The 17,317-nt window shown below is 42.2% G+C and overlaps 1 protein-coding gene across 1 annotated transcript in view; it reads left to right on the top strand.

Moving 5' to 3' along the window:
- Positions 1-918: 918 nt before the first annotated feature.
- adarb1b (adenosine deaminase RNA specific B1b) overlaps positions 919-17,317 on the top strand; it is a gene marked incomplete at both ends in the record, with an annotated part of 163,305 nt that continues 146,906 nt past the window's right edge. The window contains one exon of the mRNA XM_080535661.1: positions 919-977. The remainder of the gene's footprint in view (positions 978-17,317) is intronic.

The following is a 17,317-nucleotide window of genomic DNA, read 5'->3' as shown; positions in this document are numbered from 1 at the left end:
GTTTAAGTAAGTGAGTATAGTTGGGTCTGGTCTGCGTATTCTTCTTGACGCGGAATAGGGTTGGGTGGTATCGAATATTTGACATCGTCAAACCGTCCCCAAATTTAACCGTGTTTTACAGTATAACAATTAGGGATGCACGATATTATTGGCACCGATATTGAGGAATTAATGTTTATCGGTATCGGTATTTATTATAAAATGTAGCCGATATTTAACCGATAATATGAAGCCGGAAATATTTCTGCTTCCGGTTTCCGGTTTCCGCGCTCTGCTTCCGGTTTCCGCGCTCAGGCACGCAGTTTGTATAGACGAGACGCGAGCGAAACATGCCTTCCCCGGTGTGGACATTCTTCACAATTTCTAAGGCAGATATTGCGTTTGCAATTTGCAATACATGTTCAACAAAAGTTCGGAGAGGAGGGCAAAGGTCTACGAGTTACAACACAACGAATCTAATAAGTCACCTGAAGAATCACCATTGCAAGCACGCTGTATGGAAGGAATATCAAGCACTCGTTGTAGCAGAACACGTTAGCCCAGCCGCGGAAAAAAAATCCGCGGTGCCTATTGAAAACGCATTTGAAAACTGCAGGAAGTTCACTCGAGACGGCTCAAAGGCTCAAGCCATCAATGAAAAAATAATGGAGTTGATGGCCCTCGACGACCAGCCTTTCTCTGTAGTAGAAGATAAAGGATTTCGCCAGCTAATTTCACATTTAGAGCCCCGGTATGTACTCCCAAGTCGCCGCTATTTTGCAGACGTGTGCCTGCCGGCTCTGTATGATACAGTCGCCACACACATCCATAGTCTGATCAATACTAGCGTAAGCCAGATAAGTTTTACCACGGACATATGGACTTCTTCAAGGTTGGAACAAAAGTGCAAGCAGCAGACATGTTGCAAGAGAAGATGATCAGCTGTGCAACAGCTGACCAGCCAGCCGAGCCGCAAGCAAAGAAGACAAGGACAGACGGTAATGAATGAATGAATGAATGGTCTTTATTTTATTATTTATTTATTTAAGACTCTTTATTGTCATTGCTATAGTACAGGACAGGTACCAAACAACGACATTTGGGAGGGGGGGCTCCCCTGGTGCTAGGAAAGAAAAAAAACCTAAAAAAACAAGAGGGGAAAAGAGCTGGTTTACATAAATAAAGGCTATGTACACTATCCACTATACTATACTGTACAGATAAAACACTGTGCTGTACTCTATGCTATGCTATACCTATTCTAACATTTCCTATTTCTCTGCAACCTTATGTACCCTAGGGTTGTCATATTGCACATAGTGTTATTGGTTGCACATTCATTTAAGTGTCGCAGTTTGCAGGCTTGAAATGTACACATTACATACACACAGGTAACCCTTCTTTGCTAGAAATGTACGACGAAATCTTGGAAGAAAACACTGAACCCACAGAAGAGCAGGCGAGAACTCAAACGGAAGTGCAGGTAATTTATTCAATTTAATGTTTGGCTTTCAACTTGTTAAAAAATACACCACATCACGATAATGTGACATGTGCGCTGCTATGTAGGGTGTTACGTAAGGAGGGGCGGATGTTTATGCGGAAGTGGAGAGCTTGGCTAATCTAGCGACATCTGTACTTACAGTATATTGTGATTTTGTTGTCCTTTTAGATGTACCTCTCACAGTCAACGATTCCCAGGACTCAGAACCCAATGGAATACTGGAGAAGCAACAAATCCCGTTTCCCGACCCTGGCCCTGCTTGCAAGGGCGTACCTGTCAGCCCCTTGCACTAGCGTCGACAGCGAACGTTTATTTTCTGCAGCTGCTCATGTGATCGATGAAAAAAGAAACCGACTCGGATGCGAGAGAGCAGAGATGCTTCTTTTTATGAAGAAAAATATTCACCTGATGCCCTCAAAGTAGGCTAGCATAGTGTAAAGTAGCCTCAGAGTGGTAGGCCTACATTGCAAAGGTTCTATGAGGTAGGAATTGTATTCAGTTTGTATATTAGGGAACACCAATGGAAAACGTGTCTATTATTTAGGTGAGAATGTGAATGTAGGCTATACAAGACAAGTTGTTTACAAGGAAAACATTCACTTTTTGTTTTTCCATGTCAGTGCAATTTATTTTGAATTCTTATGCAAACCGTTTGATGGGCTTTATCACAACCTACCTCATCCTCATGCACTAAAAGTAGCATAGCCCAGCCCTTTTCAGTTGCTTTATTAAGCATACTAGTGTAGCCTACTATGCGCCTTGTATCATTCTGTTTATCTGCAGACTAAGCAGCCATTTGGCACTAGTTTCTGTACAAGTTCTATACAACTTTTGGTTCTTTAAAAGTCTTTATTTTTGTATTGACTGATGCACAAGATGCACTTTATTTTTGACACTTTTTTGATCTAATTACTCTTAGGTGAGCCTTTTTTGTTTTCGTAAAAGGAGGCCAGATCTTGGCTAAAAAAAGCATTGTGCACTGTATAACAGATTCTGTTTGTTAGAGGAAATAATAAATGAACATTTGAAGACTCAGAAGTGTTCTCTTTGTTGTGTTAACGATAGTGATGTAAGTTAGATTTGGTGAGATCACTATGGAATATTAAATCATCAATCTTTGCTCACTACATAGCCTTTCTTACTTTCAGGTGTGCATGAACTACAGGTTATCAACTGTGAAATGATATCTGAATAGGGGTGTAACGGATCACCTAACTCACGGATCGGATCGTGTCACGGTTTTTGAGTCACGGATCGGATCATTTTTCGGATCAACACAAAACATTTTTGTTTTTATAAAAACTGCTTTTTCCTTGAATTCTGTAAAAACACCACTTTTACTATGTGACAAAAACCAACAACATTCAAGATGTCAAAACTGGTAATATATATATACATACATATATAACATATTCTACACTCAAACATTACATAATTATACTGAAATACACTAAATTTAAATGATAGGAGAGAGGGAGGAGGCGCCTGGTTGCAGCAGTGAATCACTGGGCTCTTTAAAGCAGATGAATAAACATGTTTTATGCCACTTTTAACTAAATAATAAAGTGAACCCTTATTTTGAACATGGTATGAAAAAAATGCGTTCTTCTCCGCCGAACAACGTAACATGATACACTTGTGGGCCGCGTTTGTAAATTCGCTTTAAGAGCGCCGGAGCGCACACTGGGTCCGACGTCATAAAGGGACCAAGTCATTTGATTGGACAAGAGAGCGGATTTACGAACGCAGCCTTGTTGTTGTGGATTCCCAGCTTCACGTGTGAGCAAACAACGGATTCTTTTTCTTTCGCATTATCAACCTATCATTGCGCTTTAGAGTAAAACAAAGCCCGCAATTGTCGCGTCTATCTTTTCATGGCAACTCTACATTGTGATTTACAAGAGATATTAAGTAATATTATTACTTGTTAACATTTTGCAATTGATCCGCGGTACACATGCGTTCCGAACCGTGGAGGGCGATCCGAACGGATCACGGAATTTCCGTGATCCGTTACACCCCTATATCTGAATGGTCTTTATTGTCATTGATATAGTACAGGTACCAAACAACGAAATTTGGGAGGGGGAGCTCCCCTGGTGCTAGGAAAGAAAAAATAAAATAATAATAATAATATCGGTATCGGTATCGGTTGGGAAAAATGCATATCGTGCATCCCTAATAACAATGGAATTAAAAATCACGTAGGGCTTTGAGGGAGCCGCCAATTTCAAATCATGAATGTAGTCGTTGCTATACTGTTCCCTGCCACAAGGTGGCTGGCTGCAGTGCACTTCCAACAGTGATTTTCCATCTTATGTTACATTAGCGTTTTTAAGAAAAACGTATCCTACAGACCGCAACGTTTGGCTATTCTTTAAGCCTATTCTTGTTTTTTTTTACAGAAAAACAAGCATGCTTCGTCTTCATCTCCGTCAATCACAACGTTTATTATTTTCACACTACAACCAAAAATGTGATGCATCTTCCAGTTTTATTCTCTGAACAACATCTACAGTGTTTCCTCTACATGCATTTATTGGTTCATTCGCCACGAATGAATTTCCTCCGCCACGAATGAATTTCCTCCGCCACGAATTGATTCAGTCCACAAAAAATAAATAAACAATTCTCAAAAAAAAACTCTGAACATTTTAGCTGATTAAAATATATCTGATCCTAGATCAGCGCTATAATGGATGTTGACTAAAAGTGCACCTAAATCCACGCCCATCTCTCTCTAACCGCTGATCCAAAATCAGATTAATGACATTCAGTTGACGACGTGACACAAGGGCTCCTGATTGGTCTAAATGTGAACTGTGGTATTATTGTTATTGTGTACAGGCCACCGTAGTGACATCAGGGGGGTATTCCATCAACATCGCTAAAGGGAAAATCCAGGTTTAGTCTGATAAATCTCGCGAGAGTTCTTAAAAATATCCAGGCATATTCTGATAGGTCTCGCGAGAGTTATCAAAAATAAGCCAGGATTTTCCTTTAGCGACGTTGATGGAATACCCCCCAGGTCAGGTGGGCAGGTTACGACGAGACAACAAGAGACCGGTATTGTAGAGCTTACAGAGCGAGTTAAAATAAAGACACTTACATTGAAATACAGGACTCACGTGTATGTTTAATAGAATAACACGACATGGTGTCAGAAGTCCTGTAAGTGAGTGTTAAGAGTTAGATCGGCCGACAAGTGTAATTTGAGCTCGTGACGGTGAGAAGGGAGAAGAAAAGATGGATGCTAATTGTTCGGTTCTCAATAGGGTTAAATGCTATATTCTGGTCAGCCCGGTTGTAAATCGGGCCATGCTAACCCATCACTAGTTCAAACAGACCTTAGCAGACTCTAAACAAACAAAGAGACACGGAATTCATCATGATTTTCTTGCGCAGTGAGAGTGAATCCCCAGGTCTCGAAAGACCTCGGATTCAAACTGAACTTTTCCTCTCCTGAGCCAGTATTTATTCCCAAACAGAAAGACAAAAGGGGCAGGCCGAGCACTGCGTGGTTATAAGCAGTTTCATGGGAAAAGCATCTCAACATAAATATTTCTCATGAAAATGTACATCTTAAACATAAACACTCCTAGGACTGCTCAGCTCAAATATAAACATTTTCATGGTAATGTACCTTAACATAAATTTTCCCAGCTCAATGTACAGCACTTAGCAAAATCAGATTTACGACAGGGCCCCTCTGACAACACAATGTCAGGAAGGGAAACTACCCAGGCTGGGATAGCAGATAACACATACCTTGTATGGTTGTGCACAACAGTTGAACTCTCAGAACAGAAGTGTAATGCACAGAGCACATGGACTCAATGTACTCTTCAAAACCTTGTATGGTTGAAGCACAACAGTTGAACTCTCAGAACAGAAGTGCAATGCACAGAGCACATGGACTCAATGTACTCTTCAAAACCTTGTATGGTTGAAGCACAACAGTTGAACTCTCAGAACAGAAGTGTAATGCACAGAGTTCATATATTCTTCCAAATGTACTATAACATTATCAAAACACAATTCAAACCTATCACTAATGCTAACGCGGGAGCAGCTGCAGTCCAGAGAACGGCGCCAGTTTCAAGTGCTACGTTAGCAGACATTAGCAAGTCAAAAAACGATTCTTATGTGCCGTCACTTTAGCAACGACACAGTATTGTCAAGGGGAAAAGAAGGGGAGACGATTTTTTTATTGACAACGGAATTACATGCTGGAAAAACATGCAGCTAAAATTCAGGGAACATTTGGACAATAAGAGACACACGGGAGAAGTACGGGAAAACAGGGCTCATGTGGGTCTCATCAAAGGTAAGAGTTTGTTTTCTTTAACTCAGCTGATACTCAGCTGTTTACCGAATGCTCCATCTGACTGTGATTTTACTTCTGTAATGTGGTGGGTTGACATAATTCACGCACGGAACTATAGGTTGAGAGTATTGTTCCGTCCGCAGTTGATTGCGTAGTACCCAAGTTGTTTAGACTGTTCTATTTACTGCTTGAGTGTGTTGTTGACAATCGTTCATGTCCTTCATTAAACGTTTAGCTTTGTCATTTGATACGCCGCCTACGACTACCATCTCTCTGCACTACAGTAAACAGTTAATCAGTAACGTTAGCCGCTTTTGTGCTCATGTAGGCCTACTTCGTATTATATTATAGCTGATGATCTTTGTGTGTGTATGTGACTGTCAGTCACAAGTTTATATTCTGTATATTCATATATTTTTTTTGGGCCATCCTCTAGTTTTGGCTGTGTTTTGAGCGCGCGTTGTTTAAAAAAAAAAAAACTTGTTTTGAGCGCGTGTGCGCGTGTGCGCGTTTCATGCACGTGAAAAAAATCGCGCACGCTACGCACGCGGTCAGGGCTATCCGCCACCAATGCAAAAATTCCTGGAGGAAACACTGCATCACCTATTATTTTATTTTTTTCCCACGTGCACGCGCATGAAACGGCGCACTGGCACTCAAAACAAAGAATTTCACCAAAGACTAGAGGGTGGCAACATTATTTTTTTTTATAAATAGCGGTTAAGCCATTAAAGCTGAGCAGGTGATTTTATATAGCAGGTGATCAAATACCAAGTCCAAGATATCCTGAGGCTACAGCTGCAGCAGAACATGCAGAACGCACTGAACATAGGTTACTGTATAATATACATGTGACTAACAGATACGCCCAAGACACTGACACTGACACACACACACACAGTGAAAGATAATCATCTCATTGAATATGAAGTACACAAGAGTAAACATTGAACCGGGAACGCGCATACAGTACTGAACAACATCCGTAGAATATGAACTTGTGACTGACAGTCACATACATACACACACACACTGAAAGATCATCAGCTCATCAATACGAAGTAGGCCTACATGAGAGTACACGCACAAAACCGGCTAACGTTACTCATTAACTGTTTACACAAGTAAAATCAGTGTGACAGTCAGATGGAGCATTCGGTAAACCAACAGCAAGGTAATGCTATCAGCTGAGTTAACCCTCCGGTTGTGTTCATGTTTGCCCCCCCATCCTTGGTGTTCGCGGTCTAATTAGACCGGTCTGATTAACTGCTCCATATCTCCAAAACTACATGGTCAAATTTGCTAAATTTGGTACCTGGTGAAAGCTGAGACCTGTGAGATGTTAAAAAATGAACATAGATATGACCAAATTACTGTAATGTGACTAAATACACAGTAGAAATTGAATATTTCATTTCCGTTTTTGAGAATTTCAAATAAGAAGGCCAGTTACACCCTGAAACTCTATATATCTCTGCCAAACAACACATTGGATCAGTTCTTCAACATCTCAACATATACTGTGCAAAATTTGATGAGACATAAACAATGTAGACTATTGGTTAACCTGAATAACTGGATGGGCATATAAGCACGGGAAAGAGAAGGGTTCCCATAACAAACACCTGTTTCGTTTGATACATTTCAGTGTTTGTTATGGGAACCCTTCTCTTTCCCGTGCTTATGTGTCCATCAGAACCATACCTTCCAGAGTTATGGGAACCCTTCTCTTTCACCCCAGGTGAACCACACCTTCCAGACTAAACAATGTTTAGTCTGGAAGGTCTGGTTCGGATGGGCAAATAAGCACGGGAAAGAGAAGGGTTCCCATAACAAACACCTAATTGTTTAGTTTGAAATGTGTCAAACTTTATATATGAGGTATTTGAACAGGTCTGATACATCCTGGAATGTTGTAGCTTGTTACAACTTGTGTTATCCATTAATTTCCTATGGCGGTCATATTTTGACCGGAAACACCACCGATGTTACAAAGTTGACTAAAACCTCAAAATTCAATGCCAGTGGTTAGTCAGCAATTTTATATGTTCAAATGCCTAGTGTGGAGGATATCATAAGGCCTTGAGGCAATCAAATGTAAAACACAATATTTATGATTGATGAAAGTTGCTCTCGGTCAGATTTGACCGGGAACACAACTTAAAGAAAACCAACTCTTACCTTTGATGACACCGACATGAGCCCTGTTTTCCTGTACCTCCGCCGTTCTGTTCGTGATGATTTTAGAGGCTATAGATAATTTTTGCCCCGCGCATATTGCCCTGTAGTTAGACCACGCGACCACAGCTCCCTTGTGTCTCTTATTGTCCAAATGTTCCCTGAATTTTAGCTGCATGTTTTTCCAGCATGTAAATCCGTTGTCAAAAATTCGACTCCCCTTCTTTTCCCCTGCCAATACTGTGTCATTGCTAAAGTGATGGAGAGAGGGAAAAGAGAGGGATTTCCTGAAATCCAAATTTCCCGCTAAATTCGGCCCAATCACAAAACTGTTTTGCAAGCGCGTCGCCTCGCGCGTGTTGAGAGCGATCTCCCTTTGCGTCTCCATCACTTTAAGAACGACACAGTACGTCACAGGTCACAGTCATATTCTGGAATGTGTCTAAATGTTAAAGTTCCATAAGTATAAGCAAAATAAAGTAAAGTAACAGTTTGTAAATAAATAGTAGCATTTCTTTTCTCCTTATGCACAAAAACACGTACCGAAACCGTGACCCAAAAACCGAGGTTAATACCGAACCGTGGACCAACTGAACCATTCCACCCCTAATAGGCATGCGTTATATTTCCTGGGTATCGACCTCTGTCTGGTGGGAAAGCAATTGAGATGCCATTTTACCACAAGTATGGCTTGCCACATCATACCCTGGTGCAACTCTTCCTCCGACACACCCCTCTCTGGCCTCTTTCACACCGGCAGTTCCGAACGCCGGTTCGCGTTCGCGTGCCGAAACCTCCGAACGTTGGCGATGTCTGGCGAACGATACACTGGTATGAACGCGGGCTCGTTCGCCAGACAGCGCCAACGTTCGGAGGTTTCGGTACGCGAACGCGAACCGGCGTTCGGAACTGCCGGTGTGTAAGCCCTATCTGTGAGCCAGCTGCAGGTGGAGGGCAGAGGTGTTTGTGTAGCATGTTATCACTTTTGCGCGTGCAGATTATGCTTCTGGATTGCGCTTGAGTACCTGCTTGAGCCCGTTTGTAATATCCACCCAGTTAGTGTTTTTTCCTCTTCCTGTGAACGAGTACTGATTCAGACCTGGGACAGCAGGTGAGTTGAACCCTCTGGCCAGAGATTAGTTGAATCTGTTTGTACAATAATCTGCCTGATTTCCGCTGTAATTCCGTTGACATCCCCATCTGAATACAGACTCAGTCATCTGCCAACAGTCTGTACTCTGTAGTCCCCAACTCCCCAACTCTCTCCCCCCCCCAACACAATCTGTCCTGCCTGTCCATCCTTTCAACTCTGTAATTCATTTAGTCTTCCCATCTGTGCACCAACTGGCTAACTCATAACCATACATAGAATGGAGCCTGGCTCACCATGTCGGTGGACAATAATCTTCAATAATCTCGTCAGTATAGTACATTTTCCCTTCTGTGAGCAAACTGTATGACACATATACCCACACACGGCCCAGCTGTGTTTCCCTTGTTTGTTTGTTTGTTTGTTTGTTTTTAACAGTCAGGGGGGGGGGGTGTCAAGAATTACGCACTCACTTCGCACCACCGTGGGTTGGTGAATGTCAGTTTAGGTGACTCGAGACTTGAACTCACATGGCACTGATTTTAGAAGAACGTATATTTATTGCTGTTTAAGACACGTGGTGTGATGCTTAATTAGAGTCACCGTGACCAGTGTGGTAGAGCCGTGGCTTCAGCCTTGGAAGACCTACCCGCTTGGGGTGCCATCGTGACGGTCTGTGCTTCTCAAACAAAGGAGGTCTCTCTTCTGCTCTGTCCTGTCCTCCTCCTCTCCTCCTACCCTCTCATCTCCTCTTTCTTTTGCCATTTCCTATCCTCTCGTCTCTCCCATTATGGCAGTAGACTACTATTCATTTCCCATCATGGAGGCCTGAGACTTAGACTTTTCCGCTCTTTCATCTTATTGTACCGTTTCATCTTATTGTACTTTGCACAGCATTTTGCACAATTGATTCCACTGTAGTAGGACTGGTTCCGCTGTACTACTACCATCACTGGATTACCTACTTTACTTATTTTAATTCACCCTATTATTGTGTATTTTGTATCTTGCTGCAATACCAATGTTGAAGAACCTTAGCCAAATCATTTTACTCTTTTGTACTTGTACATTGGGATGTCATAAAATCAGTTCTGATTCTGATTATTCCTGTAAATGAGGACTATTAGTTACAGACCTGAGACCTGTGACCCTGGCCAGTCAAATGAAAGGAATTGATCCAGGACCTACCAGGTAGAAAATGGAACCAGCAGTACAGTACATTGGCAGTACATGACTTGAGTCTCTGGTCAAGTGGGGTCGTTCTTTTGGTCTTTTTTAAGGTTAGACTTTGGTCTGCGAGGGCTGTGTCAGGTGGGTAAGGGCACGGGTTCCTGGTGTCAGCTCCGATGTCTGGTAACGGAGCTTAGATGCTCATCAGTGTGCTGTGTTCCTTTTGCTTCTCTGACACAGGGGTTCTGTCATTTTGAACGCATCAGTCATGGCGTCGTTATTCAGAGATGGCTGCAGGATAGTTGTCGTACGCCGTAGAGAGAGGAAGGAGATTCAGAGGAAGGGGGAGAATGCAAAAAAAAAGGGAGCAAAGAGAGAGAGAGTGCAGAGGGAGAGAGACTAACTCCCTGTAGAGTGCCATGTTTTCTGGTCCAAGCAGAGACACACACACACACACACCAACGCAGCTGGCGTCTGCACACCCGTGGCAGTCTGCGGGTGTCATGACTCACCGTGTCACACATGAAAAGACAGTACTCTTACCCCCCCCCCCCCCCCCCCTCCACCACCTCAGTCTCCCCACGCGCTGAGGAGCTCTGCATTAAGCCTTGGTGATATATCTATATATAGGAGAGGAGAGAGAAGGAGCGAGACAAAGAAAGAAAAACACTGAGCGTCTGAGTGGCCCTGTTTGAGGGTTCAGGAAACATCCTGATGCACGACCTTTACTGTAGGCGCTTTATTAACGGGCCCCTCTGTGGTGGGGGTCAAAGATGAGGTGAAGCCAGGGAAAACCTCGTTGAGACCAGGGAAATCCTTTGCTGGAAGTCGCTACAAAGGAGTGGAAACCCTTTTTGAAATGAGTGACGCCTCGCGGCACGTCAAACCAATGGAATACCTCGCGGGGTAGCACACTCTCCAATCGGTTCAGTTCTGTACCGTCCCGTTGGACACAGGGACACAGACCTTCCTTCTGACAGGCCAATCTAGTCTGACCGTTGAGGCTGAAGAGATGATACATAGGATAAGAAACGTCTGTAAAAACAACTGAGACGTAGCCGCTACATTGGCACTGGATCAGGGATGGGAGGAATGTCTTAAGTGTCACAACTAGATGGCAGCTACTTCACTGGAAATGAGGATAATATCTTCCACTACAATCTGAAATAAACACAATTTTCTATGTAACAAAACAAAATACACTTTCTACACGCGTTCTCTTACTAATCAGCTGCTCCATTACTGGAATAGAAATGGCTTACGAAATTTGCGTTTGCGCATGTGTGCGTGTGTGCGTGTGTGTTAGGGGTGGGACGATTAGAAAATGTCATGTCACGATTATCGTGGGCAAAATAATCGCGATCCACGATATTATCGCGAGAATAAAAAATAAAAAATAATAAAAAAAAAAACTTTTTTTTGAATGCCAATAAAACACACTGTAATCACTTTAACTTAGATTTTGTTGTATTTTTATTGAATCATGTTAATAACATTAACATCATTTTAAAAACATCTTGACAAAAATAAAAATCTTTAATAAAATCTTAAATAAGGTAATGATAAATTATAAGGTATCACTGCATAAATAAAGGGAAAAAATACTGTCAAACAAAACTTGAACACTGACACTTTTCTGTCATCAAACTGAGTGCTAGCCTTGTGGCTTAGAGACTTGAAAGCTTCAAGATAGGTTAAAGTGCAAAAATGTCAACATGTTCACTTTTTCTGCCTTTAGCTGTGCTCGGAGAGGTGTGAGTATGTGCCCACTGGCACTAAACACTCTCTCTGAAGGAACACTAGTTGCAGGTATGCATAGAAGCCTGCATGCAACCCTGGAAAGGTGAGGCAATGGACACGGGGCCGATGCAGCCATGGTGAGAAGGCTAGCATACGTTAGTGACTGACTGACAAGGCTGACTTGACAGTCACGTTACCCATGCAGGCTGAACAATCGCGCGAGACAAATTTCTGTGAGGATATTCGCGCGCGGCTCATGTGAGAAATCTCAATTATATTACTATTTCTTTATAACATACGATTATGACATCCTCCCTCTCGCCAGTTTGGGGCAACATAGACTTCTCCCCTGGTGCCACGGATAGGGGTTTCAAGCGGTGGGACAGCAAAGGGATGGTTACTATCGGACATTTATATGATACGGAAATACTACTTTCATTTGACCAATTATGTAAGAAATATGACCTACCACGAAATGAGTTTTTCAGATACCTTCAGATACGAAGTTTTTTAAATAGCCAAAAAGACACTGGCCTCTGTCACCAACCCTCTCCGCTGGAGGAGATAGTCTCTGCTGGAAAGACGAGAGGCATTCTGGGGTTTGGGTATAGAGCACTTTCGAAATATGATAAAGGCAACCCTGCATTTACGCCCAAAGACTGGAATAATGACCTGAACATTAATACTGATGAAGCAACTTGGTCACTAATATGGCAATCGGCAAACGACATCTCAATCTGTAATAGGATGAAGGAAACGCAATTTAGACTACTACAACGTTTGCAGATTACTCCCCAACTTAGACATAAAATGGATCATAACAAATCGGAAATGTGTACAAAGTGTATTACCGAGGTTGGGAGCTTTGTTCATTGTGTTTGGACTTGTAGATATATAGATGATTACTGGAAAGGTATAGTGGATAAAATTCATCTAATTCTAGATGTTACATTGGATAAGGACCCCATGTGTCTATTGTTTGGGTCATTTAAAAAAAAAAAAAAAAAAAAAAAAAAAAACGATTATGACGATTATTCAACTAATTAAAATTCTCCGCGATAAAGTTATCGCGGGTGTTTTTATCGCGATTAACGATAAACACGATAATCGTCCCATCCCTAGTGTGTGTGTGTGTTTGCTGAGCATGTGAGGAAGATAGAGAGAATAATGAAACTTTTGATATATTTTTTATCACTAATGATTAGATTTAGAATGGGCTAGATTACATTTTGTCTACTTCCTTCTTGCTGGTCTCTGCAGCCTAGAATATGACCCACCCACTGACGACGTGACTGTTCTACGTTTTGCAACTTTTCAGGCTCCGAACCAATTGAGTTTCGGTCTGAACGTGCCGGCCGGTTCCAGACTTGGTTCGCGAATGCGAACTGGAACGGTTCTTTGCCGGTGTGAACGCCCTATCAGTGGGCCCACCTGGTCCGTAACACCTGCAGTGCTGATTCTATAAAGATAGAGGGATGTTTGGGGTCAGGTTCTATAAAGATAGAGGGATGTTTGGGGTCAGGTTCTATAAAGATAGAGGGATGTTTGGGGTCAGGTTAGCTTAGAATATATTTCATACCTTGTCTGATGTTGAAGCTGGGAATTCATCTTTATTAAAGTTAATAAACATTAATAAAGTTGGCTAGTTTTCCATATTGTATGAGAACATACAATAAACTCCTGACACCTTCTCCCCCCTACATCTAAAACCACCAATAGATATAGGCCTATTTAAGAATTTCAATAAATCTCAAAATATTTTACATTCATGCATGGTGGAAGTCATTCACACATTGTTGATTTGCTTACAACCTTTTACATTTTGCCCATGAATTCCGTAATCTTGCTCTTCGTCTCTTGATTCTGGTCTTGGTTCATTTCCTACAGACTCCAGTCTGTTCTGGGTACGTTGTGTTTCCACCGCCCAGGGTGTTTCTGAGGACGAGGTGCGAGCAGGGAGGAGAAAACTATTGACATCCTCAAACCAGCATGAAACTATAAAAGTCATGAAACAATACACCTGTCAATAATTTCAAACATCAGTAACTAACGGTTTCTATTGCGCTTACATTTCTTTGAAACATAACAAGTAGCAGTCCCAATAATGGGAGGGAGTAACACACATCACACGCCTAGTCGCCTACACCCAGACCCTGCCCCAAGTTCCCAAAAAGCCCCCCCAAATTTACCCAATGCCCCAGGTCAGGGTAGGTCAACCAAGACCATGGCTCTGGATGTTTTTTGGGATGGTCCTTATTGATGGAAACGCGAAAGCGAGAATTTGGGCCAATCACCAGCGTAAAAAGTGAGATGTGCCATGAGTCCCCTGATCTCCCTCTCTCACCAGAGTCGTGTCACAACGAGAGGAGGCTGCTGCTGATGCAACGGGGAAAATAAACCTTGTCAAAGGAATAAGAAATGCAGTGCGGACGAGCAGCCGGTGTCTTTTATTTATTTATTTATTTATCTTTTAAACATTTTTACAGATGGCTCTTGTCCTCCTTGTTTAGAGTGCTGATCTATTAATAGCACCGAGATGACTTCAGTGTTTTTCGTTTTGGGGATTTGTCATTTTGAATTAGTGTTTTCTTCTTTTCACCTTTCCTCTCTCTCTCTTGTGTGTGTACATGTCTGTTGCATAAAGAAGCTTTGTTTTCTAGGTTACGTCAGTCTCAGCCCATTCTTTTTTCCCTGCCTGGCTTGCATTGCTACACACCTGCAGAGTTTTGCCTGCAACACTGTCTGCAACGCTCGCACTGCATGCAACACTCGCGCATGCAACACAGCTTGAGATGGTTGCTCTAACCCGTTAACATGGGCGCCGAAATTAAACGCACACGCGCCGCTAAGGTCGACGCTCGTGGCACGTTCGGCCTATAAGACCCTCAGACATCCTCCCCACCCGCTCCCTTCTTGACGGACAGCTTTCAGTCGCAGCGCCACCTCCGTGGAGACCTCCAACCTCCATTCACCCTCCTCTTCTTCACTCCCAGAGCCAAGAACTCACTGTGTCTTTGTCACAGACCTGGTGGTGATGAAAGCCTAAATTAAGACTCTGCAGTACTGGAGGCAGCACATTAGCTGTTAGCACCTTCCACTGAGCTCTCACTTTGTAATGTGTGATCAGTGGCGCTGTACTTTCTATTCGGGCCTATGCTAGGCTAGGCTTTAATAATGACCTTCACATCACCTCCTTTTAAATATGCGCACACACGTCCCTCTACACATAGGGCTATGAAGGTCATACAGTTTTGGGGTAGAGGTCGACCGTCATGCAAATAATTCTGTTAACCGTTCAGTTCCCACTTTTTATATTTAACTCTGCTCTGCCTCTCTGAGGATGACCCTCCCCTCTGATTGCTGTCTCCCAAATAATACATTTAACAAAGGCCGCTGTTGAGGAGAGCATCATCTCTGTGTTTTAGCCATATCGATATTATGTTCCAACAAACAAGTCTTTTGTCTGACAAAAAACATTTTAAGGCATTTAAAATTTAAGGCACCCATTTAAACATTTAAGGCACCCTTAACCCTTAACAATGTGAATTACATGTGTGTTAAATGTCGTTTTGTTTAATTCAATCTATCAAAACGCTGATTCTTTGGAGGCTCTGTATCTTTATAAAATGCTGACTTTTGAAAGTGAATGCGACCACATGACAGACCCTGAATAACCGCGTGGTGTTACTGTTGCTATTACTCTAACTAATGAATAGTCATACACATCCAATGTTTTTAAATAGAAGCTGTATTAGTTTATTCATCAGAAAGGAAGAACCTCTGGCATAAAAGCAAGTGCACACATCAAACAAAAAAGTCAACCCATCGACTGTCTCCCACAAGAGTCGACTCTCACGGCTCTGTGACTCCGCTGCAACATTTAACAGCGGCAGCTAATGACTTGATGTGAATGGCAATCTTCTCCCAATGCTTCGCTACACATCCTGAAATCGTAGTGTTATTGTTTTTGAGACAGTTTGCGATTTTGAAGTCACCATAGTTTCAATACGTGACATTTGCTGATTGGCTGCTAGCAAAGATATGGAGCAAGATGTGAGGTCCAAGTTGAATTGAGACGTATGGTGTCACAGAGGGACTTTCCACATATTTGGCACATTTCTCAAAGTTGATTGAGAGACTGGTTGAAAGAGCAGTGATATAATAGTGTTTGTTTTGCTTTTTCAGTGACACATCGGAGGCGAGTCAAAGACTACAGACTACTTACGGTAATTAGTTAACTAGTCAAGTAATTGGTCCACTTAATTAGTTAATCCTGCCTTGTGCTAGGTATTTCCTTTGAGATTCCCATGTATGTAGTGGAAACTAACTTACATATATTGCAATCTATATAATGTGTCAAATGAATAAGAAAATTCATTAAGAAAATGAATTGGAGTAAATTTCTTCTGCCGTGATATTGAATTGGTATTATGTGTCAATGTTATGTGGCCTAAATCTAGCTTCAATCAGCTTTTTTCCTGTTCTCCGGTCATAATACCTCGCTGCCTTTCTCGTTGCGCAGCCTGAATCAAAGTGGACTGAATCAATTAGTGGCAGAGAAAATGTATTTGGGGCGACGCGCCACAAATCAATGCATATAGAGGAAACACTGATCTATATGAAATTAAAGTTAAACATATACAATGCTAAAATCTATGTATTTAAACGTTTTTTCCCCTGAGGTTGTCTTCATATGCCACGGTCACCATATAACCATCACAGTCCTACTTACACACACACACACACACACACACACACACACACACACACACACACACACACACACACACACACACACACACAACTCTGTAGTCTGAATGTAAAGGGAAAAAAACGCTCATGCTTTAAATGATTAAAGCGCATCGACTGGGCTTAGCCGAGGAAAGCCTTGTCTGCCTTTAAATGGCAGGATAACACACACACACACACACACAGTCTGGGCGCTGCACTTCCATTAACGGTTAGATGTTTGTTTGGGATTTAACCAGTCATGATCTGATGCCAAATGGCCTTTTTTAATGATTCCGTCTGGTGGCACAGTGAGGGCTATGCTGGTGGGTAGCCTAAAGAACAGCCAATGACAATAAGCCTTCAGATTTATATATGCATACATACATACATACATACATGCATATGCACACACACACCACAATGGAATATGGTAGTGTTTATTTGTGCTATTTTGTTGTGAGGTTATGCGAGCCTTTCTCGTCCACAAGTCCTAATGTTTTGGTCTCACTGTTTTATTTGCGGGCAGCCTGGATGCTCTGTCCTCTTCTGAAGGAGGTGGTTTTGTCCTGTTGAAGACACTGGAAGGCCACCAGGCTGC

Source organism: Nansenia antarctica (assembly GCF_963989245.1).
Source record: "Nansenia antarctica genome assembly, chromosome: 7".
Classification (NCBI taxonomy): Eukaryota; Metazoa; Chordata; class Actinopteri; order Argentiniformes; family Microstomatidae; genus Nansenia; species Nansenia antarctica.
The sequence above is the reverse complement of the archived record's forward strand: the minus strand, read 5'-3'. Positions and strand labels throughout refer to the sequence as shown.